The sequence below is a fragment of the Lepisosteus platostomus genome, chromosome 1 (assembly GCF_059453375.1).
Source record: "Lepisosteus platostomus isolate fLepPlt1 chromosome 1, fLepPlt1.hap1, whole genome shotgun sequence".
Taxonomy (NCBI): Eukaryota; Metazoa; Chordata; class Actinopteri; order Semionotiformes; family Lepisosteidae; genus Lepisosteus; species Lepisosteus platostomus.
In genome coordinates, this window is record NC_142611.1 from 7,902,474 (window position 1) to 7,924,828 (window position 22,355).

At 34.5% G+C, this 22,355-nt stretch overlaps 1 protein-coding gene across 32 annotated transcripts in view; it reads right to left on the reverse strand.

The window, feature by feature from the left end:
• Window positions 1–22,355, reverse strand: part of LOC148677633 (receptor-type tyrosine-protein phosphatase delta-like) — a 656,126-nt gene that overhangs the window by 362,181 nt on the left and 271,590 nt on the right. For all 32 annotated transcript variants that reach the window (XM_088606136.1, XM_088606233.1, XM_088607477.1 and 29 more), the window contains one exon: window positions 18,656–18,704. The gene's annotated coding sequence lies outside the window, so the exon portion shown is untranslated. The remainder of the gene's footprint in view (window positions 1–18,655; window positions 18,705–22,355) is intronic.

Below are 22,355 nucleotides of genomic sequence, written 5' to 3' on the forward strand. Positions count from 1 at the left end.
ATCGTCCACTCCTCTTCTGTGAAGTCTGAGTTCAAGACTTAACAGGACACAAATAGTTCATTGTAAAGGTCAATATTTGGTTATCTCTGATAATTACACAAAGTCTGTAGCCCACTGAAATCAAGAAAGATACTTTGATGCATTCATTTGTAATAGTTTCCTATCCTTAGGTTGTTCTGATGTTTTCTGAGAATATTCAATGCATACTCAATTGTTTCATTGTCTGTTTTAGACCTTTTTCATAGTGAAGCACTTCTCAGTAAGAAGGGTAGCATTTTTTTTTCTAAGCAGACAAAGTTTCCGTGAATATCAGAAGCAAAGGAATCTGAAGTGAAGAGCTCAGGTCAGACTCTGGACACATTATCAGATTATCCTTCTTGAGACTGGAGGAATTCAGTGTTCATTCTGCATGGAGAAATCAGAGAAATCAGAAGCAGTTGTTAGAAGCTGATTTCTCTCTATAAAAGATAGTAACAGCAAGGGTCTACACCCTGGGCTGTATATCTCTTTCAAGTCGAGGGTGCGACAGTTTACAAACTTTTAAAGAGTGTGTTTTTTTTGCAGGAGATTAAGACAAACTGTTGGGAATACAGTCATATCTCAACCTCTTGCCAACCAGTATTCTTCGGCTAAACTCAAATAGGTCTAGGACAACAAAGACATAAAGCACTCTTGGGGAAAGTAGGATGAGAAGGTAAAGGATCAAATCATAGGGATGGAATGGCAGAAATACCAGGTTAGCCCTACCTGAGGTCCTTAATTAACAGTTTGTTCAGTATATAGGTTCTTCTAGTCAAGCTACCCCAAAGAAGGATCTGTTACATGGCATTTACAAAGATGAATTTGTTACAAAGATGAATAAGCCAGTTCCAGAGAAGGCCACGCTCCAAAGATGTCACACTTTAAAGAAAATCTATGATATACAGATCTCCACACTTTAGTCGTCACTTTGGTAAAGGCTTATCATTGTAAGCATTATATGATCATACAACTTTGTTCCACAACTCTCATGGCTCATCTTTGTACTTTGGAATATAGTCTGAAGCATGTCAAGGCCTCTGCATGAATAGTTCTCTCTTGAACTACCTACCCAGTTCTGTCTTTTTCAGGTACAGGAAGATTAGATCCTTCATGGTCGCAAGGAGTAGGAGGTATATAAAATCATGTTTTATGATTACTAAAGCTTTAGATATGTTGGAAGAAACTTGCTGAGTATAGGAAATAAGGTACATTTTTGTTGGGCAAATACAGGACCTTGAACTGTCTGGTTTTTCCACAAAAAGTCAGTGTTACAAACAGATAAATATTATGTCTATGATGCATAACTAATGTTAAGACCTCCTTTTAATATAGCAGAACTGTATATTGTATTTCGTTTTATCTCCATTTTTAAATAAGCCAGGTCATTGTCGCCACTTGTTAATGCACTTTGTGAGCTTTAAATGTATTAAAGTAAATTCATTTTCCACCTTCATTTCCTCCTTTAGTATTGTACATCAGCTTCTTGACTGTAAATCCTCTTATACTGTATATGGCACAACCAAACACATATTTTCAAAGGTTTGTTAACTGCTTTGGACTAAAAATCAATGGATTCTGAACATGTGACATAATTCTTCTTCCTTTATTATTTTTAAAAATGGAAATCATCATTGAACTAGAAATCATACATTGATTATTTAAAAAAAACTCCAGCATTGGTAATTACAAATAGAAAACACCCACTTTATGTTCAGATGACTCTTGCTCCACTTAACATGGATTCTGAAGTGCTTAAATGGATTATACTTTCTTTCAGTAAAGTTATTATGCAGAAAAATGTTTAATTAAGCATTCTGGTGTCAATAATTCAACATCTGAATTTGACCAAGCTTACATCATCCTACATTATTAACTTTAACTACACATAAGATGCAGACAGTTCAGCATTAGTTATTGTGGTTCATCTTTTAAGGCCAAATTATTTAACATGTTAGGTGCAGTAGGTTTGGGTTGATCAATGCAATTGTACATAAAGCAATGATGTACTGTAGCAAACATATATATGCATTTATTGTGCTTTGGGGAACGTAACTCTTTCCTTGGGGTGGAAGCACCAGCATTTTACTGGGGTATCTCTAGCTACACTTGTTAGAATAGGGAACAACCATCATTTTAGCTTTATCTGATCTCCCACTTTCATAAATCTAATCCAAACTATTGCCTAACCCTCACATGAGGTAGAAATCAAAATTCCAGCTCTTCCATAAAAAACACTGAGACTCTATGCTTGGAAATCTAAGATCCTCAAGCTTTTCCCTCTAATGGACAATATGCAGCACATAGCCTGTAACAATTGTGTAAAAATAAAAAATAAGTGCATTAGACTTGTGTACAGCTTTAATATATGCTGGACATTACTGTAGTATATTATAGCATTCCTTACACGGACAGCTGTCAGACCTTCACTAGAGGAAAACTTAAGGTTTAGATTTTAGTTGCTTTTCCAGATATTATCACATATAATTAGTAAGTGCAGTGAATTATTGTTGGTTTTCAGTTTGACATTTTTTCTCAAAATGTTATACAGTACAGCATAGCAGGCCAATTGCATCTGGCTTTCTGCTCCTCACAGGTGGGTTCCCAGATTTATCTCATATACAGTACCTTCTTTGTTTCACCCAAGCTTATGCAGTATGTGCTGTCATCTCAGTTCTGCACAATGATGTTAATTGGTACACATGGCCTTGCATACCACCTGCTGGAAATTACTGTATACTGACTTGCCACACAGAAAAATTCAGTTTTACTCTCCCCAACTACCACACTGTCCAAAGGGAAACAAATGCAAATAAGCTTGCATTTCCACAGGTCATACAACATTACAGTACCATGAAGATGATGTATATGTGTCAAATAGCTCTTTAACACTTGCAAAGATTTCCTTTCATTAAGTAAAATAATTCATACTGTACATCTGTGTAGCCAACATCCCCTACTTGATAGCATACAATTTGAGCACATCTTATTTTTACAGGAGTCAGCAAAACATGGTTTTAGGTTAGAAAACCTGGATTCCTTCACAGGGAAGAATTCTCAATAGGTGTGTAACCTTCTTTACAATCAAGATCTTAATTATTATCTTAAAATAATATTTTTCTTGTTCACGTATAGAATAACACTTTTGTAACACATTAATATGAGTCTTATGTACGATATCTATATTGAGAAAAGTATAACCCAGTCAAAATGTTTAGCAAAAAAAACAGTAGAAAACTGTGTATGCACTGGTATTTTCAAAACAAGCAGTTAATTAAAGATGTAGGGAATGATTTGAGGGCACGCAGCAGGGAATTCACAGTTGACCTAGTTTAAACTAATTACTGTGCTTTTGAATTGATAAGGACACAGGTGTGTTTTAATGTCTTTATTTTAAAGCTTCTTGCCAGTTACTTCAGACCATTATCATCTCTATTCTCTAACTCACTGATGTCTCGGGATCTCTACAATTACTTAAAAACCTCATCAGAAGGAGGCCTATCAATCTCTGTTTCCTCTGGAAAATACTGTCTGTCGAGAAGCAGGCCTGTCAATGAGTGGCATAGTTTTTCCCTAAAGACAAGTAAAGATGAATGAGCATGATAAAAGATAAATGGTCATGATGACTCACCTCAAAGTTAACTATTCTGCTGTGTCACTTCTATAATTGGTGTTGGTGGACCATTAGGCAGCATTCTTCCCTCTGGAGGAGAATTTTGAAACTAATACCCCATTAGAGAGATGAAGGACATCCTGCTGTATAAGGTTCCATCATTTACAGTAGATGACGCCAAACTGAGATCCTAACTACTTCATTAAAAATCCCATGCCAATGTTTGTCAGAAAACTGTATGTGTGTTATCCCCAGTGTCCTCACTAAAGACCACACTGGGACTGAACTATCTAGCATGCCCAATGCCCACTCTTACTGTAATTCAATTGGTAAGGCAATCTTTCAAAATCGATTTCCATCTACTCTTCTTTGTATTAGAACTTCTAGCACAAAATGGCTGTCTCACATCACATACTGTAGGTTGGTGGATGGAATACAGTATGTAAAGTGAATTGGAATCCTTTGGGATGAAAAGTGCCATATAAATAATAATAATATACATTTATTTTAAGAACATTTTCATTCATTCACAAATTTTAGCTTTTCACACCTCTCTTCATCTTCATTCATACAATATAGTAACTAGTAGCATTCTCTAATATCTCCTTGGTAGTCAATGTCTTGTTTATGAAAATATGTTAGAGGATTACAATCTATACAGGAGTGAAATCAAATCTTAAAACATGAAAAACATATTAATAATATATTAATTTTGCAAAAATGTTTACACTTCTTCATAGTGCCCAGTTGTCAGATTTTTGAGATACTGTAAGACTTTAAAGTACATACAGTACAACCAAACAGCTAGTGTTTAATATTACACAGCTAGAACATGAGAGGATGTACAGTAGTGATTAATCAGTGAACACTTTGGTACTGTATCTACATCTTCACAGCTTGATCATAAGTTGATAGGTAGCTGCAGTATGCTTTACACAGTTAAAGCTTTACATTTTACTGATGTGCAGCAAATGCCAGCTGGAAGAGCCGGAGATCTTCACAGTAACTGTGGATAGCTTCTCCATGTAGTCATCAGCCATAATCCAGAAACTGGAAACCACACCTGATCTTCTTCCCATCTTTGGAGCCCCATGTACAAAATTTGATTATGACATTTTTTCACCATAAAAATATTGCCTGTATATTTTTCACATTGAATTTCTATCAATGTCCAAAATGCAGTGCTTGATTCATGCATTTTTAATTTCAAGGCTTGATTTCTGCAATTCTTCACTCTATGTGCTCCCTAACACACTTCTCAATAAATTGCAATATGTCCTCTGCAGCTAGACTTCTATCTCACACCAGACCTTGGCAGCTTATCCCTCCCTGTACTGACATCTGTTCATTGGTTGCCTATAAAATTACACATTCAATGCAAGATCTTGTTACTGACTCCATATGTACACTCTCTCTCATAGGCTCTGTTCAGCTGAGGCTGGTCCTCTGCTTACTGCACCCAGGACTAAATCTAGAAATTTTGGTGATGTTTCTGTTGTTGGTCCTTTATATATCCTTTATATTCTATAACGAATGCCCTTCCTCTGATTCTTCAAGTGACAAAGTCTTTGACTGTCTTCAAATCTAACCTCAAATGTAACATTTTGTCTAATTGCCCTACAGTACATTCTATCCTGTATGCTCATGTTTAATTCTTCTTTAAATTTTTATTGTACTTTTTATCTTTTTATTTATCACTATGTACAGCATCCTTGGGTTTGAAAAGGTGCTTTACAATTATTACAGTTCACCACTACAGAGCAAGCGTTCTGTATATACTAACTACACACTATGTTTGAAGAGAATTCTTTCTCTTGTTGTTTAGAGATGCTTTCTTCTGATGCTTGGATTTCTCTGCGAGCAGTCTTATTGCTTAAAAACTGAATGTGATATATTTAATATTCTTTTTTTAATTTCTCAGTGGTGAAACTATAAATGTGATTTTAAATCCACTGGTATTTATGTGTAGGTTTTTTTGAAAGAGAAGATGTTAATCAAGATCATGGCTAGCTAAAACGTTTCACTCAGATTCAGGACACACTAAAAGCAAGCATTTATGGCCATATGAATAAATTAACTTACACTTCTTTCGAAACCACTTACCGAAAACAAGCAGAAGTTTCTATGCACTAATATTCTTATCTCCAATGTGCAAATTTTTTTTTTTTAAATGAACATTGTTCTGTATCAACTAATTTCTAAATTACTTCATGCTCATTTTGGAGTTATTGTCTAAGATGCAATTCAGATTTATCAATTTGATCCAGGGCTGATGGTGAGTGGAGGCTCATGTTTATTTCAAGTCAAAAGGAAGTGAATTCCATGCAAATTAACACATTAAATGTGGGTCAGGACTTACATTAGTGAGTCTTGTACTTTTTTATTCTTTAGATGGTTTAAAAATGTAATGGCAGCAAGTGTTTCTCAGTTAACCAAGTACTGTACATCTTAAGTTGCTGAAGAAATATTATCTCATCCAGTATAAAAAAAAAAAAACAACCAGAAAATACCTATGGGCTGGTCCAATTTTTTTTTTGTTTTTCTCCCCACCTTCTTTGATGTGATTCCTTGTGAAGTCAGAGACCAACATTTGGTATAGTAATATATATATAAATTACTAAAGCGTATATATTACTATAGTATAGATATAGTAACTATCATTCAATTAATTAATTAACAATGCAGTTTACAATGTAGCACTGAGTACTTTCAACGAAAGTTAAAGGGTAAAAAGTGTACTATTTCATGAAGAATGACAGGAACTTAAAACTAAAATACTTTATAAGGCTATAAAGCAGGATAAAATGAACCTGGAAAATAACAATATGAAAGCAGAGCTGTTTACAATATCTCACAACTGAGATTTCATTTCTGTAACTCAAATGGCAATTATGAAATATGTGAAAGCAATTAAAATGAGTTTTTGTTGCATCGGGGAAAAAGTTTATCTCATAATTAAAGATAATTAACTTTTGTGACAGATGTACAAGAGGATGTACAGAAATAATTTCTGTCTGGGTTGCAGGGTAGACCCAATGCAAGAGAATCCCATTATCTGAGCTGCTGAAGTAGGCTTCACAGACATAATTATCATGGATGATTCAACTCGTATGGTAATTACAGTATTAGAATAAATGGGAACATGGCAGTAAGTGACCTAAAAAAATCTTCTGGCAGAACAAAGATAAGTGTGATTTCTGGAAACAGCTTTCTGTAATCTTTTTTACCCTTTACTGCAAACATAGCGTAAAGCTTCAGAAGAGCAGTCAAAACATATCAAACTCATCCTTAATCTTTGAAATAATCCTGGTGTTCACTGAAATTCGAGATATCTTTTATCAGTCATTTAAAGTTGCCATAAACATTAAAGAAACTGCAACAATTTCAAATGGATTGTTGGTTAGAATATACCCGTTGAAAAACATGAGGAAATATTCACTGATTTACCACTATCTGCTCTGTACAGACAACTTCACAGATTCTTTGAACCATGTGCATTAAAACTGAACATGCACAAAATACACATACACAGATGCATATACTGTACATATCACACATATATAGCAGATATATACATACATGTAAATGATTTTAGATGGGCAGTTTTCATAATGAATTACAGTGATGAATTCAATTCTACTGTATGCTGCTTCTCTGTGCTATGCAATTGTGAATAGAATAAAGAACTCTAGGTCTCTAACAGACCTTATAAAACAGCATGCATGATTTACACAAAATGTATGCAACCATTTTAAACAAGTTTTACAGTAAGAGAAATTGAAATGTTAACTTTTAAATTGATTTCTGCCCCAGTTTTCAAATTATAAAGCATAGATACAACACTGCCATAGGGATTAAAATTAATCTTGGATCTCAACACTACATCACACTAGTGGCGTTTAAACAATATTGACATCATAGTAAAATTTCATAGCATGCCCCTTGCCTCATAAGCTTGGGATGGATGTTGAAATTATCATGAAACTGAGGTCCCAACTCCAACTCCTTGTGTATACTTGCAAAATCACGTTGCTTTTGTCAAGAGTATATACAGTATATTAACAGTTTAAAGTTTATATTTTGGTTTATTGTGGTGTAAGCATGTTTCTAAAAGTTGCAAAATGTCTTGAAGATGTATGCACCAAAATATTAACAATTGAATAAATATGGAGCACCAAAGTGCAGTATCTGTAGGAGACCAGAGTTTACAGTATGTAATTTTTAATTACCTTTATTACATGTTCTGTTATGGTGTCCCCATTGGATCACAAGTTTTGTTATTACTGTCCATCTATTGATTGAAAAGCTCAAAAGATTAATTAAATTAACATTCTGCTCTGGAATTGCCTTAGTCATTAAATAATCACATAATGTACTTAATTTTTTTTAAATGATGCCACAAAACATAACACATTACATACTGTAAGAGTAAAAAATATATTTTTACATTAAAATAACTTCTGTTAGAAAAGCTTCCATCCTTTCTTTTGACAAAAATGAACACTTCTATCTTGCTCTGAAAATAGCTCATAGCTCTGAAAACGAATCACTTCTCAAATGGAATGGAAGTCTATGGCCTGTAGCCACAATACAGGTTTTAGTGGGGCACCATTCTGATGGAGGGCTCTGACTAATCACACTAGTTTAATGTTCAGATGCAGAGAATCATGAGACTTGTATAGACACCTATTGTATGCTTGACTATTGTTAACAACTAGAACTGTAAAATCAAGCCCTGTTGTGTGCCTCTTCTTATGATACTGTATAAAGCTAAGGCCCAGTGCATTACCTGTTTCTGCTGAGTCAGTACTTATGGGGAAAAGGGGTCGTTACTAAGCTGAAAGTAAAGGGTGTCTGACTTTTACAGTGGGTTAAAGATAATATTTTAAAAATAATACAGTACATACATCACCTGGAAATGTTTACTACACTAACAGATTTAGCATAATATACAGTAATCTCATTGTTCAAATTAGCATACTGAATAAATATTAACTTAATGTATTGTTTTATAAAGTAGTCACTTTGACAGTACACATCAAGACTTGTCCTACATATTTATCATTACTGTATGTGTCATTTTTTTCCTAACCTCTATGGCTACAGTTTACCCGTATTCTCTCCATTATTTATATTTGTATTCTTAAAAAAGGAAATAACCAGGGAAAAACACATTTAGCTCTCCAGGCTCTCCACTGATTGACATTGAATCATTCAAATGTAAGTAATCATATTTTCCCTGGTAAATATCTGAGGGCACCTGCAGTATATGAATGTACTGTGATGACTGTACTGAAGTTAATAAAATAAATGAGATGTGTATAGCAGTACAAAGACAAAAGTAAGGATGTATTATTATAGCATTAATTGTTTAAATACAGAATCAATGTTTCACATTAATTCACGGATATTATGGAAATCAGGAAATAAATGTGGAAAATCTCAATTTCTGATTCAATTTGAGGAATAGTTAATAATTTCAATATTCCATCATTGTTACGTAATTGTGTAACTAACGTACTATTGAGGGACAGTAAGAGTGAATGATGTTCTGAATTCCATGAAATAATAATTATGCTCATGTTCTTTGTTAAACAAATGTTAAAAGTGTTCATGAAACTCTTACATTGGTGTGCCTTTTTAAAGCACATATCCAGGAGTTCTGCACAACAGTTGATTTGCTTTGTACTATGATTTGTATACAGTACATGCATTATAAAGCACTGTGATTAATAATGCAAGGACACAGTATACTTTGTTTCATGTTAGATGCTAACTATGAAAATCATTAGTTTAGTGAATAGCATGGAAAAAAGTTTCATGATCAGTCGCTTTCCCATAACAGCCAATACTACTTCTTCTATTCCATTGGATGTTTTTGGTAATATGGTCTGAGGAATTTAAAGCATTATTTTACTTAAATAATTATATTTTTCTGATGGGAAGATTTGATAGTTAAGCCTATCAATGTAATTGTTGCTGATATTCCATTGAATATTAAATTCCAATTTTCATTTTATCATGAAGTCCAAACCACATTGTTATAATGTGAAGAAGGCTCCACGGCCGAAACGTTGTGTTCTCTTTCTTCTTTTTTTTCAGCATGGAATAAACCTATTACTTGTTCCTTTGCAGCCTACGCATGCTGACACAGCTATCCACCTGAACTACTACCACATTGTTATAAGATGATTGCCAAACAATTTGCCATTCATGCACTTCCTCTGAACATCTTCACGTTCAATTCAGTTTTTAACTTGCTCCACAGTTTGAATTAGCTGGGGAATAGCATTCCTGGATCCGCAGCTATTGTGGAGTTGGCTCATCCTGTACCATATTCATAAACTGCAGCTAAGGGAACATCTGTCAATTAGTGATTTACAGCAAGCATTGTCCAGAATGTCTGTCTTCATGACAAAGTATTTGTTTGTATGAAACAGAAATGCCCCTGTTGAATGGTTGAGTGAAAGCGAATATAAAAACCTGTTTTGGAGGAAAAACAAATGACAAAACACCTGAAGTCTGAAATAAATTACTCATGCATTTCTTTTTTATTTGTAAAATATAACAAATAAATACAACAACTTTGTTGTTGCATTAAGCCAAGAAAATCAGGTGACAACAACCAGAAAGCATTTCTCCCACTAAAACCCTCCAGCTTAATTAAAACAGTTAAATCCTCTCTTGGACTAAGGTACAGTGTGTCATTTAGCCCCTCTGTGCCTAAGTTTTGTAACAATGGATTAGCTCAGTTACCGAGGTGTTGTTTCTGTGTTATCCCTCACATACAGCAGCTCTGTCCTCGGGCAGTGTTTTTACCTCTTTAGTGGTTTGGTATAAATGACTTTACTGTTATGCAGTGGTGCATTTTTGTGTTATTCTATTTTGTTCATTATACTGTGACAAATACTCACTAAATTTGTGCAGTCAGATCTGTACTTTGATTTATGTTATTTTTTGTAAAGGAGTATCACTTTTGAATTTAGGGTTACCCTAAGGAGGTTACAAGGAAGTGATTTGGCTGTGGAGGGGGTGTAAGTTGGAACTTTCTGCTGTTCTATAATGAAGAACTCAAACTCCTAAAAGATATGACCTTGCAACAAGTTACGGTGTTCATTCTAGAACTGAATTTAATGCTGGTGCGTGTTTGATCACATTGTCACAAAATAATCAAATGATCCAAATGATGTAGTTTATTATTGAAAAAGGCTCAGACCGTTGTTGTTCCTCCATTATATTTCACCATTAAACAGTTATTGCTATCAGTAAACTGACAAACCTAACATGGATTTTATCATTTAGAATACTGTGTTCTCTTGAGAAAAAAAAAATGTGGCTGTTTCATCAAGTAACTTTTCAATTGGAAGCACAAGTGCTACAAGATAATGTCTCTTTAAAACACAGCCACAAGCTATAAGCTTCTAAGTTTGTAAACTCAAACATACAGCAAGTCTTGCAACACCTTGTTCAGCCAGTTTAGATTAACAGAAGGAAGCTGTAGCTACTTTATAATCATGAACTATGTAAGTTAATGATGTGAACTGTATTTGTGTTGGATGATGTTGCAAACAAGTATCAAGTGAACAAAGATAAAATACTAAATTATAGCAAATGCTAAAAGACTGCAATGCACAGGGCTTCTTACATGCCTATAAATCCTGAATCACCTTCCCTAATTCAGTCATGTGTAAATTTCCTCACTGAATATAGTGGGTAGAAGGTTAAAGTGGACATATTATACTGCCCATTCTAGTGAAACTGACATACTCCCCCTGGGTTTTAAAGCTCTGACCAACAACAGTGTTCTACATTTCTGTTGACAGTAGCCATATCTGACACCTTTAGAGGCCAGCCCTTCAGAAAGAAAAAGGTTTAAACTATAGCTTTATACAGCTCATTACCTTTTGGGTTTCATGAAATGAGTCAGTATCTTTTTTGGTCTACAGTTTAAAGTACTTTTTACTAGCATTCATAATTTAGGATTGAATCAATTCCTATTTGTGTCAGGCAGAGGCGTTTTCTAATCTTGTTTTCTTTTTAACCTGATTACTTTAAATTAAAACAGCTTATTGGGTGAGATAAAAGACCAATGCCAATTCATTAGAAATAATAGTTTAATAAAGCTGGCTATAAAATACTATACAATATAATGTACAAAATACAAAAAAAAACATTTAAGGTTTAAGATAACATTTTTGATGATGATGAAATAAATTATTTTGTGAACAAATAGATAAGTGAACAAAAACAGATCAGCTCAATTATCCCAAGAAACCTGCTGTACTGATGATCTATTCTGTTTTTATAGGATGGATATGATCTGTGATTAACACTTTTATTAATGGACTTAAACATACAGTATATTAACCTTGAGTTCATGATTAAAAAATACAGTATGTTGTTTTAATAGTAACAATATTAAAGTCTAGCATTTTACAACACATACTGTATATTAGAAGCCCTAGAATATAAATCTAAACCTGATATGTTAAAGGACAGAAAATCATTCAGAGCAAAAACTATTGAATTTGTAAACTAATGGAAAGCAAAATTAAAACCATATGTGTCACAATCGTAATCCCTCCTCTTAAGGGTGCTCTGGCTCTTTCTCATTTTTCTGATTCCATGCACCTGCCCTCAATCCTGCCCCTCCTTATCCTGCGCTCTCGCTACTCCCGGCTCTGCATTGGAAGACGGACGCCCACAGGGCCGCCTACCACCAAGTCGCCCTCCGTCCACTGCTTGAGGGCATAGGCCTCCTATCTGCGTCCTGACCCAGCTGAGTCCGGGGCTCAGAGCGCCTGGCCTCGTCATCCTGTTTTTGTTTCCCGGCCCTGTACCAGATCCCGTTCCGGTTTTTAACTCTGTCTTGTCTTCATCTCGGATGGATCACCCGGATTTGGACCTTAGACTTCTCCCCGGATTTCCTCCTGGACTCCCTTGGCCATGCCCCCCGAGCACCACTTCACTGTCGTCACACCCCCTTGTTCGTCAACCTGCCCTGATCCTCGTCTCCTCCCCGTTGTCCTACTCCACTTACTTCTGTGTTATACCATCTGCATATGGTCCAGTAATACGCAACATCACAGTATGTTCCATTATGGACATTTAACATGAAAAAGAAAGTTACATACTGAAATCTGTTTCTGAGAGACTCTGTTTTGTGCTTTTACCTCTATTATCTCATTACTTCCCCTTTTGTTACAGTATCTTTAGATGAAATAAATCACTAAGCACCAACTGTAAGGCTACCACTGTGCTTGGGTCTATACACATTGCAATATTAAGAAATTAACAAAATATAAATACAGTAGTCTATGCTGTAGTATAACTTCCACAATTATGTAAGAATGGTAGAATCTAAAAATTGACATTTTTCCTGAAGTAAATGTTGTAATTGTATTAAAAATAAAGCACTATAAAATATACAAATACATATTTTTAGTGTAACATTTCTTGAATTGCAACATACAATATACAGTATTTCCTCCTAGTTTTAGGAAGTCTGTACTTAAGATCTTTCCTGTAAAAGAAAGGGATCCAGTCTACAAAGAATAACTTACCTGATATACAGTATTATATTATGTGCAGGTTCACCACTGCAGAAGACCCAAAACTTTTTGCTTTTCTGCACCACAACATTTTATTATTCCTCAGCCCATTAAACTGTCTTTTTATGCCATGCTTTCTTTCATCTTTATTTCTTCCAGAATTTGTTTCAGAATTAATGATTGGAATAATGTGGAGCTACTGTTTTATCTGGTTTCACACTGAAGCACTTTATAACACTTTTTTCTGTTGAAATAGATATGCATGCAAAATACTTTTGTTGATACACCTTGGATATTATTTAGTTTTTTTTAAGGGTGGCTTCTACTAAACTGAGTTAAATTCAAAACCATGTATTTTACATGGAGTTGATATCAGATCTGTAGAAGTGTGAGACCAGACAGTTGACTGTGGTGGTCTGTAGTGTATGTGTTGCCAATAGATTCCTAAAGTATACAGACCTGAATCATAACAAGATATGTATTTTAGTCAATGCACAAGGTCTAAGTTCCATGTTCCAATTCCTTATACACAAACCAACAACATGTAGGACCTTTAAAAGTGTTACAATTTCTCACAGTCCAAATTGAACTCTCAGTTATGAGTAATTTTGTAATTATTCCATAAATGAGACAATCCTTTTTTTGCATAATGCCACATTTCCTTTGGTTTTGAAACCTACAAAAAAAAACTATTACTGTAGAAACATCAGATTCATTCCCTGAAGTTAAGAGGACACATCATTAAGTGCAAGATTTAATTATCATTAACTTATTATATATACTGTAACAATCAATAAAAATGAAGAGCAGATTCAATAAATATTACATAAAATATGGGAATGTGCACAATGCAATCTGCATGTAGTTAACATTAGAAAGCATTTGCTGTCCACCATTCATTATTGCTTACACTATAAAACGCATACTAGCATTCCTTTTATAAGTCATTCAGATGGTTTTGTAAATGTGTTTAGTCCAATGTAATACAGACAAAATACAATTTTTGAGATATTAAATCAATTGTCTTTTCAAAATATAAAGAATGAAAACACAATCCCCAAGCCACTCATGTGCTGTGGAGTTCCATCATCTAATGATTTTTGTATTTGGAAATGTATTATGTTAAAGCCTTGCAATAATGTTTTTGCAAGCACAATTATGTTTATATATGTGAGTTTGCCTGTAAAAGTCCTTTTTAAAAACTAACAAAACTTACTGCAGTGCCATTTTAAATATCCCTAAAGAGTAAAGGACATCATGAAATTGCTAAAATATGAAAAAGGCAAAGGTAAAGATCAACAAGGGACCCACAGCATACAGAAATACTGCTTGAATGGATGCATTCAAAATGACAAACTGGAACGAAACTGCTGTTTGAATGGTGTGAAGATTACTTCTTCAGGCATAACAATATAAAAAATAAGTCTAGATAAAAATGCAAACCCTCAATTCTTTGCTTGTTTAAAATTCCCTTCCCCTCCTTTCTCAATTCATCTTGCCAGTTGGAAAATGTGAAGAAACTCAGTATCTGTATTAAACATGGTAAATCAGGTCAGTCTGATACATTTGAATAAGTGTACAGATTAAATCTTATTCACCAATTGTCATTTTCAGCAAAGTCTTGTAACTCTTTGACATAGTAAAGTGCAATATGTACACTGGTGAGTTCACATTGTGCCTAAGACATGATAGAGAATTGTACAAATGACAATATTAGATTTGATTCACTGACTCAAATGTGAACTAACTGTGGCAGTAAACAAAATACTTTTTCATTAGAATGCATCTATTCTTCGATAATAAATTATATATTCTTTAAGACACAACAGACTTACAGATAACACTGTTACATCATTATCACAAGGTCATTTATTCCTGGAAATGGTTGTAGTTTACTGGAACTTAGCAAATTATTTCCAGACAGGATGCCCATCACAGCCACTGTCTTTACTTACATTTTCAATCAAATGTGAAAATTCCTTCTTATCACTGACATATTTCTCATTGTGTGTTGAAAGGCATCCATATTATATGCACATACAGTACATTCTAATAGTCAGTTTAGGTTATGTGGGATAGATTCCCATTTCCTCAAAGGTAGGTAATGAGGTGATGTACCCAACAACCTTCCTCATAGGGACAGACAGGGTATGAATGTCAGACCCTGGCAATATAAATGTCAGGCACCCGAGCCACCCAGTCTGGACAATCACACAGGGCTTTCATAATTTAGAAAGCTAGATTTTGAGAATATAGATCATTAGACAAAAAAAACCTCTTCTGCTGTAAATAACTGTACATACTGTACAACATGTATTGATTAAACTAACAACTGAAGCTCAGACAAAAATAATGCATGGCGTGTATAAAAACTAGAAAACCATCTTCACCACCATTGCTTTGACAATGGTACACCTGATCAACCCAAACTGTGCCAAAACCTGCTCAGAAAGAAAAAAGGAAATTTGAAAGAAAAGGAAAAGACATTTTTATCATCAAATGTTCAAGGAACAAGGACTGCAGCATGAACATATGGAATCATACACAATATAAGAAAATCCAGAAGAAATGTTTGCCCACTCTAATATGTCACAGATGCAAATACTAAAAAATAGTAAAAGAAAACACTGCTAAAAATACACACAGCTAAAAATGGTTAAAATTGAGTCATTTACGACACATAAGTAATAGACAGAAGTATAGACAAGCATTACTCATATACTACAGTATTTTAGCCTACCACACTCTTCCATTTGGAACAAATGACTGAACAGAATACAGTAGCATTTTCAGTTTTTGAATAATTTAATGAATTTACCTTTCTACTCATACCACTAATTTCAAGACATAAAACCTTAAAGTGTTCCAATTAATTTGTACCAGGTTTTTAATTGTACATAATTAAAACATCAGATTGGTGTTGAGAACTTATCAATATATCTAACAATAAATTAAAATTCACCAGACTGATAAACAATGCAGAGAAAAAGAATATACCAGAAAGGGATAAAATAATAATAATTAATAATAATTGCTTACAATTATATAGCGGTTTTCTGGACACTACACTCAAAGCACTTTACAGGTAATGGGGACTCCCCTCCACCACCACCAGTGTGCATCCCCACCTGGATAATGCAACAGCAGCCATAGTGCGCCAGAACGCTCACCACACATCAGCTATTGGTGGGGAGGAGAGCAGAGTAATGAAGCCAATTCATAGAATTGGCTTAAAATGAAATATTGAAAGTATTTGGAGGTGTAATTACTTGTGTGGGAGAATTTTACCTACTTTAATTCTAAACAAAATAATATGATGTCACAAAGTTCTTCTTCAAGGTTTACAGGTGAGAAAGTACCACGCTTCAAACCCCTGGTATTGATATAGCACTCGTAAAACATACATTTGTTTTACCACACAGTCTTAAGAGCTGCTCACGTAACCCTGGGAATCTGAGATGAACAGGCTTTACCGACAAGGGAATCTGAGATGAACAGGCTTTACCAACAAACTTTACAAGATGATGGCAGAATTCAGACTGACAGACCATATCTCCAGTGAACAACTATACCATCTCAGTGGTCAAAGCTCTTTATCTGAAGCCATGTGTACAAAACAGCTCATGTGAATCAGACACTTTCTCTTCAGATGAGAAGATGAACCAGTCAAACTTTATGATCCACACCAGCTGATACTTCAATGCCACAAGGAAAAGAAAAGGGCAGCATTTGGTTCACTATGAATATTTTCCTTTCCAATGATTTTTATGTCGTCCAGACAGTATTTGACCTCTCACTACTAGGCATATTGTAGTTCTACAGCCATTAGATTACAAATATAAAAATAATATGAGTGAAAGTCTTGTGGTTAAAATGTCAGGATTTTCTGAATTCTGGTCAAAAATCAATTACTATATAGTGTGTTGCTGTCTATTAGATTATTTTGTGTATAAAACACTCTTTAACACAGTTTCAAGTTCTGACCTCAGTGCAGATTGGAAAAAGATATTCAAAGTCTCGTCTGGTTTCTGTTCATTATCAATTTCTGACCTGTACGATACAGTGCAGGAGACAAAATGATGCAGCTGTCACTCGAAGGACTAACGGTTACTCTTTGTTTTGGCCTTGCTTTATTTAAAAGTCTAAAGTTTTCTCACTTGCCAATCACAAATTCCAAACTCTATGTTTGATAATCAACTTTCCATTTGATCCAAGAAGCCTAAAAAACCTGAAGCATTTTCCATGCTAAACATTAAATTATATAAAGTACATAAGAATGTAAGTTATTGTTAGTGTCTTCCATGTATTTAAATTTAATTATTGGTAAATAATAATGCTATGAACTGTAAAACATGAATTCCTAGGTCATCATTTATTGATGAACATTCGCCTCATATACAGTAACTTCTGTAAATTGATTATACTGTATAACACATTAAATATATGTACAATATATAATGTTTTCTTGCTAATACAACAACATTACAAACTTGCATTAATTAAATAAACCAATTAAATGTGTAACTGGTTTCATAAGTTATGTATCATGAAATGGACATGCAGGGTTGGACATGTTTCTTTGTGATATTTGATCCTAACCACACAATACTGTATGTACATGTATGTACTGTAATGTTTCTGAAATTTGAAACAACCATGGGGAGATAACATTTTTTAAAAATATAATCACAGTTGTCCTTAAAAAACAATTACAGTGACAATAAAAATAAAATAAAAATGCCATTTTTTTCTGTGTACTATATTTTTTGTTGCTGGCATATTAGATTCTGAATGACATAAGGTATTTTCACACATCAAAACAGGCAGGCCCTATAAAAAGGATAAAAAGCAGACAAAATACCCATGCTTAAAAAAGCATTGGATTTTTACATAAACAAACTTTTAAAACATAAACTTAAATGCATATATATAAGATTTTGAAAGTAAATATGTTCCCTTACTTTGATATCCATCTTATAAAAGTATTTCCCTTAATACATTTCTTATAGAAAAAAAAAGGGAATCTATATGAAACTTTTAAATGATCCAATATCAAGTATTTACAATGACTTTTATATGAAAGCTCCTGAAGCTCCTGAGACTGGTTGAGCTTGATAATACCTCACCACACACATAACTAATAGGAATGTGAACTAGCAAACCATGGGAGACCAAACATGCCCAAAATACGCTGAACCTAAAATTGTATTCCTTAGCTTGGCTACATGCTTCTGATTTTCTGATTTTCTGCCTGGCAAATGGAAACACTATATGTACAATACATTCCCACACGTCCAGAATCACTGGATTCAGTTTTATTGTAAGTGCATAACACAAGTACACCTGTGCTAAACATAATACCTAGTTCTATTTTGCATGGCGATTATAAAGATTAGCTTTACAGTATGTACAGTAGCATCCTAATGATAGCACATCTCCCCCAAAAGAGCAATAGGAAACAAGTTAGCTTTACCCTGAGTTTGCAGGTTTGAAAATCAGTGGAACATTCCCTCTCCTGAGACCTGAAAAAGTCAAAAACAAAACAAGAATTAAAGAGACATAATGACAAAGACAAAAACAATGGAGTGCACTGGGAATACATGGAGTGACAGAAACATGCGTATTCACACTGGTGCACTGGTGTCTGTTTATGGGACATAAATGTTATTTAATTTAAAAATGTAAGGAGTTGTATTTTCTAATACTGCAGAGTTGAAACATGTGGTAATAATCTTGCAACAGAAATAATGTGGCATTAAGAAACAGCAGTACAGTATTACAGTAAAGCAGTTGTACTGAAGATGTATGCCAATATATAATTAATTATATATTTCCATATGATTTTTTCATTTTCATAATCATACTCAGCAATAGAACTGTGCTTTTACTAAAAACTATTTTGCCTCCCTTGTAGCACTGTGTTTCTTCCTTGTACTTCAATTACAGAGAAATGAATTGGTGAAATCACTGTATTCAGAGTATTCCAATCTTTTAGTACTGTACATCTCTTTCTGAAAACACCACACCCAAAAAGGCACTTATCAACCAGGCATTTGCATCTGCTTAAGGGTTTTTAATGCAGTTTTATTCTTTAAGGCCCTTTACAATGCAGAATCGACAAATAATAATAACTAATAATTATATTTCCTTATACTTATATAGCACTTTTCTGGACACTCCACTCAAAGCACTTTACAGGTAATGGGGCTCCGCTCCACCACAAGCAATGTGCAGAATCCACCTGGATGACACGATGGCAGCCGTAGTGCGCCAGAACACCCACCACACATCGGCTATCAGTGGGGAGGAGAGCAGAGTAATGTAGCCAATTCATAGATGGGGATTATTAGGAGGCCATGATTGGTAAGGGCCAATGGGAAATTTGGCCAGAACGCCAGGGTTACACCCCTACTCTTTTCAAGAAACGCTCCGGGATCTTTAATGACCAAAGAGAATCACATCCAAATGATGGCGCCTTTTTACATTATAGTATCCCTGTCACTATACTGGGGCATTGGGACATAGTCCTCAGAGTGAGCGCCCCCTGTTGACCCCAATAACACCTCTTCCATATGAAGAAAATCACCAAAATAAAAACTGCAATGGACAATTGATTTTATGTGTGGGGTTTAAAAACAATTCAATGTTATTCTAAACACTTGAGCAAAACATGCATTCCTTCATTTGTTGCATGTATTTATTTGTGTAGCTCACCATGCAAACATAAGTGTCTGCCTTCATTTTTGGCTTTGTTCTGTTTTTAGATTAGTACTCAGCAGAAATCCATTGAAAAGAAGTAAGAGGTGAGTAAAACAGCAATATTGTGGGTATCAAATACAATAAAGTTAAGCCAAAAACTTATTTTCACTTGTGAAATTTATTTTATTTCTTTCTGCTACATTTATGAAAAAATCAATTTTTATTTTAAGTGCTCAGAATGTAGATTTGTAAAGCATCAAATTTCATACTAAGACCTAGGCAAATTGTCCATGTTTTTATAAAAGACAATAATACTGCAGTTCAGTGCTATTGTCTATAGAGGCTGATGTTGGCAACTAATCTATTTAATTATTTCAGGTCAATTTGCCATAGTAAAATGATCCAGAGAATGATTAAGTCATTAGCACATTAATAATGGTAATTATAAAACATGTCCCGCAAGAGCGGAAGTTGTAGGGCAAGGAAATGAATTGGTTCAAATTCAAGTTCATTCAAATGCAATAATGCATGAAAAAATGAAATTCAACAGAAAAGGCAATGGGGCTGTCAGAAAGTTGCTAAATGCTAATGTGAAATACAAAAATATGCTATAATTGACAAGTGTCTTGAATCAAGCACAGTTTGGATAATAAATTCCAATAATGCTATGTAATGGCAGTTTCTTTTACGGGACCTCCGCAAAGTACATTTATCCCAGATGTTTTCCTGACCGCTTCCTTCATCCTTTTTGTATGGGTTAGTAAAGTATGAGTTGTGACATCATAGGTTATACAGTACATGAACTCCAGCATTCTGCAGTTCCTAGACTGTGAGGAAAAAACTGTAGAACCAGTCCAGTCAACCTTCTTGACTGTACCAAAAAGCAGACCCACCTCAAATTAATGGTGCCATCAGGTGCATACAGCATGTATAACAGGAAGAAAAAGCACAGGGCACCTGGCTTTTGGAATTTGAAGAAAATCCAAAATGGACAAAGGGAAACTTAGCTACTATAAATGCATAGCTGACAGGCAAAGGAACAGAACCCAAGAACTAACTTTACTCTACTGTTTTATTATTACACTGGGTAGCTGAAGGAATGTTATTGCTCAAAGATGAGCTTAAAGCATATTTTGCTTCCTTTTGCTCCTGGCAACAAACCAACCTTATCCCAGATAGTAAAGATTCATTGTGGTGCCACCTGCCACAGAGTACCCTACACACAGTATATGTTCATTTGCCTTATAAGGAACACCTTTCAGGATTCCAATGTCTTGCTGTCAATATGATTTGTAATGAACAACAATTATCCTTTATGCATTACAACACTGAGAGGCAGACAGGAACAAAAAGACTTTCACTTCCTTAAATACATTTGTTCGTATATAAATGTTTATTCAATTACCAACATTCGGGTCTGCAAGATGTGGTCCCATTATCAGTAACACATGCCGATTTAACAAAACTATTGCAACATTGACAACTGGAACCCAATTTGGCATTTGACATTTGACAACTGGAACCCTGATTTAAAGAATGGAAGGCATTTGGAAAAAAAAACTAAAAAGTTGGTGCACTTAAGTAAAGCTAAATGCCTCTTTCTCTAACCATCCATCATGTACTGTATTAAAGTTCAGTTCATACAAAAGAACCAACTTGAAAGAGGAAGAAATTGAATCTAAAATGAGCACTAAATAATAAAAAAAAACATTTTATGCATTTTTTTGCAGCATGCAGTTTTATGACTTTATGTAGCCCATTAGAAATAGAAAGGCTAGCATGCTGCGAATGCATTTAATCTATCATTAGATGGCAGTTCTGTTTCGATAAATGCAAAGAACATTTGAGCTGGATTCTTTCAGAACACCATGCACTGCTACAATATGATACACAGGGAATTCAACAATTTCCAGCACTTATGTTGTAAAGTTTATTGTATACCTTGCTTGGTCATTAAAATCACATGTTCCAGTTTTAAGAGTTCAAACATTTTTCCAACAATGGAACAGAAAAGGAGTACTGTGGATAATAAAATTTGAGCAGTAGATATTTCAAGTCATCCCTGGCACTAACAGCAACATAAATGTGTAGTAGAATTCAGAGACAAGTCTCCTCAATGCTGTATCAGCAGCTTTTTTTCATGGTTTTTATGTTAAGTAGGGTTAAATTAATTTGCCCAGAGATCAAGAGACTGGCTACCCCCTGGTTTTCTACAAAACATATTACTCTTGCTCAGGTAGTATGCGATTGTAAAGCCTTGATATGGCTTCAAATCAATTTCAAGATTAAGGAGCTTCATATAACAGAGAATGTGGATTCAGGCATAGAAGAAAAATACAGTATCCCACATTGCTGAATTAAATTCAGGTCTTCCAATGATGGCCTGAACAAGCCTTACTTTAGTTAAAACCTTAAGTATTAGGAGCTGCTCAAAGAATTTTTTTGTAAAGCGTTAATTCATTTGTTGACTCTGC